Source organism: Macaca nemestrina, chromosome 4, assembly GCF_043159975.1.
Source record: "Macaca nemestrina isolate mMacNem1 chromosome 4, mMacNem.hap1, whole genome shotgun sequence".
Lineage (NCBI taxonomy): Eukaryota > Metazoa > Chordata > Mammalia > Primates > Cercopithecidae > Macaca > Macaca nemestrina.
In genome coordinates this window covers 180,574,565-180,582,531 of record NC_092128.1, presented here as the reverse complement: position 1 = coordinate 180,582,531, position 7,967 = coordinate 180,574,565, and the positions used below count along the sequence as shown (strand labels likewise).

Below are 7,967 nucleotides of genomic sequence, written 5' to 3'. Positions count from 1 at the left end.
AGGTGTTTGAAATGCTTGTTTCCCGGCGCCATAAAGAAATAGCACTTGAGCTGGGCACTTACAGGCTCACGCCTGTAATCCCGGCACTTTGGGAGACCGAGGTGGGCGGATCACGCGGTCAGGAGATCGAGACCATCCTGGCTAACACGGTGAAACCTCATCTTTGCTAAAAATACAAAAAAATTAGCTGGGTGTGGTGGCGTGTACCTGTAATCCCAGCTACTTGGGAGGCTGAGACAGGAGAATCGCTTGAACCCAAGAGGCGGAGGTTGCAGTGGGCCAGGATCGCACCACTGCACTCCAGCCTGGGCGACAGAGTGAGACTGTCTCAAAAAAAAAAAAAAAAAAAAAAATAGCACTTGAACATAGATTTAATTTTTTTAGCAAGGCCATTTTAATACTTTCTGCAGAAAGGGTACACTCGCCAGCAGTTTTGCCACGAGAGTACACCGAACAAAGGAGGCAGGGTCATTTATAACCTGACGCATCCACCCTACTGCTGTGTCCGGTCTCCACTGACTGGAACGGGACCTCACATTCTGTATTTGTCCTGACTGACTAGCAACTTAGAACTTTTTAAAAGAGGCAAAGGCAGAGGAGAACATAGGAAGGAGGAAGTAACTTGTGGAATGCTGAGAAAGGTAAAAACACCTTCAAATAAGGAAGAGGAACAGGCTATGACCTAATGCTTGCTTGGACCTGTATAAGCATGCCCGGGCAAATATTTAGGCTACATTGTGGGAGCTGCGAACATAAAGTACATTGATTTCTTTATCGCGACTAGCAGATGTTTAAGAATGTTAGCACAGGTCTTTGAATACATTTTGCTTCTAAGAGAAGTTACTATTTGTTCCTAATTAAATGGGGAGGAAAGTCTTTGAAGAGGAACCCCTACTTTACTTTTTACAGGAGGGCTCAGGGCTACTGCCAAGGACCAAAAAGACAGATGGAAAAAGATCAGGGCTTAGTCCCTAAACATGACTTCCTGTTCCTCGAGGGAGAGGGGTCTCAACAAGTGGTGCCCCAAAGCCCCTAAGGAACTCTCGCCCATATTTATCCACTTGGATTCAGGAGGTGCTCACGTCATGACCCAGCTATGACACCTTGATGGCTATAGTGCTTGCCTTGCTAAGACTCCCCAGAGGAGCCTCCAGAGAGGTACCAGCTGGGGGAGGCTCTTGGTAGGGCAGCCACCATCTCTGAGTGACCCATGGAAACCCGCCTGCCCCTCCCAGGGATGTGCAGGGATTTCTTGGGAAGTGCCACTACACCATCAGTCGCTGAGGGCCCGGGTTACCTGTTTGTTCCTCCTGTCTCAGCGGGCGTGTGTGGACACGTGATCAGGACGCATTTGCTAAGTGGGGAGATGAACATTGAGCTGCCCAGCGAGCAGACGACGAGTTACTCTTGCTCAGTCCCCTCTCACACCGAGACGCAGTGAGATGGGGGCCTCCACCAGGCTGCACAGGGAGCTGGAGCCCTCACTGGGCCCTGCCAGATGCCCCTCTCTGTCCTTGCCTGGGAGAGCTGCTGAAATCCTCATCCACCAGGCTATTGGGCAGCTCATCTTACAGCCTCGTCCCCATCCCAGGCTTGTCTTGGCTGAATGCTCCGGTGATGTGTTGCTCCATAGGCAGCTTCCCACACTTCAAAGCTTCAAATCATCCTTTATTTTCTCATGATTTTGCAGGTCAGGGATAGGGAGGACAGGCACAGAGGATGCGTCTCTGACCCAAGCGCCATCAGCAGGTACCTCAGCCTCCTTGTCTTGCTCTGTCTCCACAGCCCCCAAACTCCACAAGATGTGGGCTCTTCACAGGCAGGAAGTCTCCAGGTGCCCCTCCTTACAGGACGGCAGCTTCCAAGGGGCTAGAAGCCGAAGCAGCTGAGTTAACGTTAATGGCTGTCAATGAAAAGAGCCGAACTCTGTAAAATATTTGAAGGGATTTCGTCTGAGCCAAATAGGAGTGATTAATGGCCCATAACACAGCCCCAGGAGACCCTGAGAACATGTGCCCAAGGTGGTCTGGGTACAGCCTAGTTTTATACACTTTAGGGAGACACAGGACATCAAGTACATGTGGGATAGACATTGGTTTGGTCCAGAAAGGCGGGACAACTGGAAGTGGGGAGGGGGCCTCCAGGTGATAGGTAGATTTACATTTGTTCTGATTGGCAATCAGTTGAAGGAGTTAAGTTACTATCTAAAGACCTGGCATCAACAGAAAGGAGTGTCTGGGTTATCATAAGGGGTTGTGGAAACCAAAGTTTTACCACGCAGATGAAGCCAACAGGTAGCAGGCTTCAGAGAGAAGAGATTGTAAATGTTTCTCGTTAGACTGAAAGAGCCTGTTCTGTCAGTAATTCTGAAAGGGAGGAGGGGAGAGTGAGGGATATCCAGCCCCCGCCCCACATCGTGGCCCGAACCAGTCCCTCAGGTTAGCCTTCCAACACCCTTGCCAAGGGAAGGGGTCCATTCAGATGGGGAGAGCGGAGGGCGGGGTTAGAATTTTATTTTTGGTTTACCTGTCCACACGAGGGACGGAGTGATTTTTCACCATATTCTGATGCTCCATGCAGTCAGACTCCACCACGCAGAGCCTCCACCGTCACAGGGTGGCGAGTTCACAGAAGACCATAGGCGTGCTTTGTAGTTAGCCTTGGAAAACCACCTGCCACATTAGGCCTCACTGCCATTTCCCTTCCACTTCTGAGGACGCTGGGCTGGGAAGGGGCCTGGTGAGAGGGGTTAACTGTCTCTGCCCAGTTTCCACACTGTCCCTCCCTCTGCAGCACCTGCCCAGGGCAATGCCCACCTGGCCCTCCTCTGCTTCCTTCTCCATATTCGCACGTCACTTCCCCGCCAAAAAGCAGCAACAAGGAAGACAGAACCACATCATATTCACGGCATTCCAGTTAGAGGATTAGAGCAGCTCCCTGATGAAAACGCAACTGTCAGGACTGCTATTCGCGTCGTCCCTTAGTTTGCACCCGTGCTGAAGCCACAAACAGCTGCCCTATGAAACCCTCTGAGCCACAGCAACGATCTCACTGCTATGAAACGAGCTCTGGCTAATGCACCGTAACAAGCCCTGGAAGTGAGAAGCCTGCAATGGGAAATGCAGGCGGACAGCTACTTAGCCGGCCCTTGGACACAGGGTGACCGAGAAAATTGGTGTCAAATGGAATCCGAACAAACGGTCTCCGGGGGTTTATCCACACCTCAAAATGCTGAAGGGAGGCTGCCAGGGCCAAAGATCCAGGAGAAACAAATTAGGTGGAAACCCACAGCCCCACCCTCCCCCTCACCTCCATTGCCAGCAGCTGAAGGTAAACGAAGACCTGGGGCTGAGCTTTCAGCCTCCATGGGCCACGCCAGATTAGACACTCATTCTCCTGCAACTCGCGTGTCTGTGCACAGAGCAGTAAGCCTCTAGGTGGGAAATTCTTCCTCCAGGCATTGCAGTGCTGCAGAAGCCATAAGACACATAAACAGAGCAGCACCGGGGCCTGAAAGGAAGGCAGCGCTGGCTGTGATTGCTCACCAGAGCCTGGTCCCTTAGGGCTGCCAAGAACCCACAAGTCTGTTCCGTGTGTACAAAGCAGGCAGGATGCAATCCTGACAGAGCCCAAGGGGGCGCAGAAATTGATAATCAAGTCGAGAGGGGACAGAAAGGAAGAACTCAGTATGAGCATTTTTGCAGCCCACTACCAATTTCACGCATTTACGTATCGTACTTTATCTCTCTGATCTTTTCAAATTAAAAATATTTTTAAACAAATTATTGCTTTAACATTTAGAAAAACCTTTGCAGGCTAGGCACAGTGGCTTGCACTTGTAATCCCAGCACATTAGAACCCCAGCTGAGGCAGGAGGATCATTTGAAGCCAGGAGTTCAAGACCGGCCTGGGCAACATGGCAAGACCCCATCTCTACAAAAATTTTTTTTAAAAGCCGGGTATGGTGGCTGTTGTGGGTGCAACTGGCTGGGGCCAGCGTCACAGGTGGTAGAAGATTTTACCAAGACAGTTGTAGGTAAAGAAAGGCCAATTTATTAGGTAAAATACAAAGATATGTTGCAAGGGTGCAATGGACAGCACAGCAGAGAAAGGGCTGTGTGCCAAGAGGCAGGGGCTGGAGGAAGTTTTACAGGTTCACACTGGAGGGGGCTATGTGCAGAATGAGGTTTTGCTGCTGGCACTACGTGTGGAGCGAGGTATTTGGGAACAGGATGTTGTACTAGTTAGTTGTCTGTGATTACTGGTCTCTCAGAACAACGGCTCTCCTCGTCATTGCTTACTTATTTGGACTCCACAGTGGTTCATGCCTATAGACTCAGCTACTCAAGAGGCTGAAGCGGGAGGATCAATTGAGTCCAAGGAGGTCAAGGCTGCAGTGAGCTAGGATCGCACCACTGCACTCCAGCCTGGGTAACAGTGAGAGATGCCATCTCTAAAAACAAAAATAAAAAACTTTACCCTCTCAATAACCACAACATTCAGACCATGGCTTTGGTTTGATTGTAGGCTACTTGAGATGATAGGACAAAAAGATTCAGAAAATAAAATGAGGCTGAAAAAAAGAATCTGGTAAAGCAAGAAAGAACTCCAGGGCTGCCCTGGGTGCTGGACGAGGGGAGCAAACAAATGTCCTCCGGCCTGGTCAGTGTCAGCAGGTTTGTCCCCAACATTAGGGGTCATCAGGAGTCATCTGGGGCAGGAGCAGGGCTCACCAGGTCAGGACCAGGGCTCTCTGGGCCTGCCTCCAGGCCTAAAAGAAGGAGCTTCCAACCACTATGGGTGACTACATTGCTAACACATGCTGAGCCCGGCGTGAATGCCTGTGAGGGGATGAATAGTGTCCCCCAAATTTCATGTCTACCTCTGGATGTCACCTAATTTACAAATAGGGTCTTTGCAAATGTAATTAGTTGAGGGTTGAGAGGAGATCATAGAGAGGGCCCTAAATCCAATGGTTGGTGTTGAGGACTAAACTCTGATTTTTATCTTGCCCAAATTCCTATCTAAGGGGTCTGGGAAGTCACGCCCTACAAATCATAAGTCTCATCAGATGGGTTTTATTTAACCCTGTATGCTGTGACTTACTTTCCAACGTGACTCTGGCTTAACATTACGAGACAAGGAAGAAAATCAAGATATTTTACCCCCAAAACATTTTCCTTTGCCATATTTTGAAATGGCCCTGCAACGCTGTTCTTTGTGAGGGAAAATTTGCATCTGTAAAGACTCTCTATTAACATAGCTAGATCTTTTTCTTTCAGACCCTCTTAATCCTAAAGAGATTCACTAAGATCTGAATAGGAAACATTTGTCATCTATTGTCTCTAAGGGCAGCCACTGTAAGACTTCAAAAGAACTTTGGACTCCAATCTTTTATCTTAAGCTGTTGATCCCAGGTCTTTAGACAAACTCAACCAGTTATCAGCCAGAAAATGTTTAAATTCACCTATAGCCTGGAAGCCCCCTTACTTTGAGTTGTTCAGGCTTTCTAGAACAAACCAATGTATTTCTTAAATGTATTTGATTGATATCATGCCTCTCTAAAATGTACAAAACCAAGCTGTGCCCTGACCACCTTGGACACATGTTCTCAGGATGTCCTGAGGGACTCCGTGGTCACTCATATTTGGCTCAGAATAAATCTCTTCAAATATTTTACAGAGTTCAACTCTTTTCATCGATAGTGTTCTTGTAAGAAGAGAAGACTCAGAGAGAGACAGGGGAGGTCATGTGAAGACACAGAGGCTAGAGTGATGTAGCCACAAACAGGGGAAGCCTGGAGCCACCAGGAGCTGGCAGGAACAGGTTCTTCCTGCTGACCACTTGACTTTGGACTTCTGTCCTCCAGAACTATGAGAGAATAACAATCTGTTATTCTAAGTCTGTAATAATTCATTACAGCAGCCCAGGGAACCCAATACAAAACCGTAGGCCCAAAGCATCAAATCAGCAAAGGGAAATCCAGAAACAAAGCCACAGGCTCTCAGGAAGGCAGCAGAGATGGGGTCGGCCACGTGGTAGAGCCCTGAGCCTGCCATGCTTTCCGCGATCTCAGAGACTCACAGCTATAACTCTCCAACCCGAACAGGAGCAATCCCGTCTGTGTCCAGGACCCTCCTGGAGACAGCCCTGCCTGCTGGCGGCATGCACAATAACAGTTCACGTTTGTAGTTTTCTTTTTCTCACCTTGGAGTCAACACCCACCCGGGCGATGCCCCTGATGAGCAGGAAGAAGTTAGAACGGTCTTCGGCTTTTTTCCATCTTCATTAGCCAGCACCTTAATGGAAGGTCCTCTGAGTGGGCTACACCATGGTCAAGCCATTGTGACCCCAGTGACCCACACGTACAGGCCTCCTGGAGTCGCAAAGCCTGGAGCAACAGGAGAACCACTAAAGAAGAAGAAATAGTTCCTGCCTTAACAGATTAACCGACCTCGCAGCATTCCACTGTTGTGATCTGTTCCTGCCCTACCCTAACTCATCAATCCACCTTGTGATAGCGTGCCTTGTGACCTCCTCCCACTTTGTGACTATGCACCTTGTGACATTCTTCCCCTGCCCGAAAAAACTGCCCCTAACTGTAACTTTCCACTACCTACCCCAAACCTATAAAACCAGTTCCACTCCCACCACCCTTTGCTGACTCCTTTCTCAGACTCAGCCCACTTGCACCCAAGTGATTAAACAGCCTTGTTGCTCACACTAAGCCTGCTCAAGTGGTTTCTTATACGGACACGCTTAACACTTAAGATTAAGATGTTATAAAACTCAAAGAAAGAGATTGAAACCGCCATTGCAAAATTAGAGCTGAGACAGTGAAAGAGATCTGACCTAACCCACTCCATCTTGATTCTAACCCTCAAGTTGTCCTTGTTCATTCCTGGGCATAGGCTGAACTAACTTTGGGAGGAACTTAGTTTATAGTTTACAGTTTAAAACAAAGATGATAACAGCCCTATCCCCAAATGAACCCCTTTCTTGCCTGGGGACTAGACTGCCTTGGTAGGACTAACAAATTAGCCACAAGATTAGAAATTGTGGTTTAGGAGTCATGCAGCTGGAGGCTACAAGATTCTGGTCCACCCCAAATTGCTCCTGGGGCTAAAAACACTATTGTAAAATCTAAGACCAGTGCTTAAGATATTTTGCGGACCCTGCACTTGATGAATCAGCTGGCACCATCCAGATCAATTAACTGGCTCATCTGTTCTTGCGGCCCCTTACCTAGGAACTGACCCAGTGCAAGAAGACAGCTTCGAATCTCTATGATTTCAATTCTGACCTGACCAATCAGCACTCCCAGCTCACTGGCATCCCCCCATCCACCAAGGTGTCCTTAAAAACTCTGGTCCCTGAATGCTGGGGGAGACTGATTTGAGTATATAACTCCTGTCTATTATATGTGAATAATATAACTCCTGTCTCCTGTAAATATATATATACACATTTAATATACATTATACATATTTAATATACATTATATATATATTTAATATACATTATATATATATAAAATGTTTTCTTTTTTAAATAGAGACAGGATCTTGCTATGTTTTCCAGGCTGGTCTCGAACTCCTGGGATCAAGCAATCCTCCCACCTCGGCCTCCCAAAGTGCTAAGATTACAGGTATGAGCCACTGCACCTGGCCACATTTGTAATCTTTGATGCAACAGGCACTGTCCTTCGTGTCTCACAGTGAATAAATGAATTAGTGAATTAATGAACATGCATTATTTCTTTTCAGTCTCATCAGAATCACAGGAGGTAGGAGCTATTATTACCTCATTTTGTGGTCAGGAAAGGAAAGCTCCGACAGATACAGTGACTTGCTCAAGGTCACTAGTTGGTTAAAGGCCATGCTAGGGTCAGCCATAGGTTGTTGGGCTCCCAGGCAGGGAATCTCCCACCACATTGTCCAGGCTACTGTCAGTAAATCAGAGGGAGT

The 7,967-nt window shown here is 47.9% G+C and overlaps 1 long non-coding RNA gene across 1 annotated transcript; it reads right to left on the bottom strand.

The window, feature by feature from the left end:
- Positions 1 to 1,700: 1,700 nt before the first annotated feature.
- LOC105472644 (uncharacterized) lies at positions 1,701 to 3,886 on the bottom strand. Its single transcript, XR_981694.3, has 3 exons — positions 3,310 to 3,886; positions 2,527 to 2,736; positions 1,701 to 1,926 (listed from the first exon to the last, which is right to left on the bottom strand). It is a non-coding gene; the product is annotated as an uncharacterized lncRNA (long non-coding RNA).
- Positions 3,887 to 7,967: the final 4,081 nt, after the last annotated feature.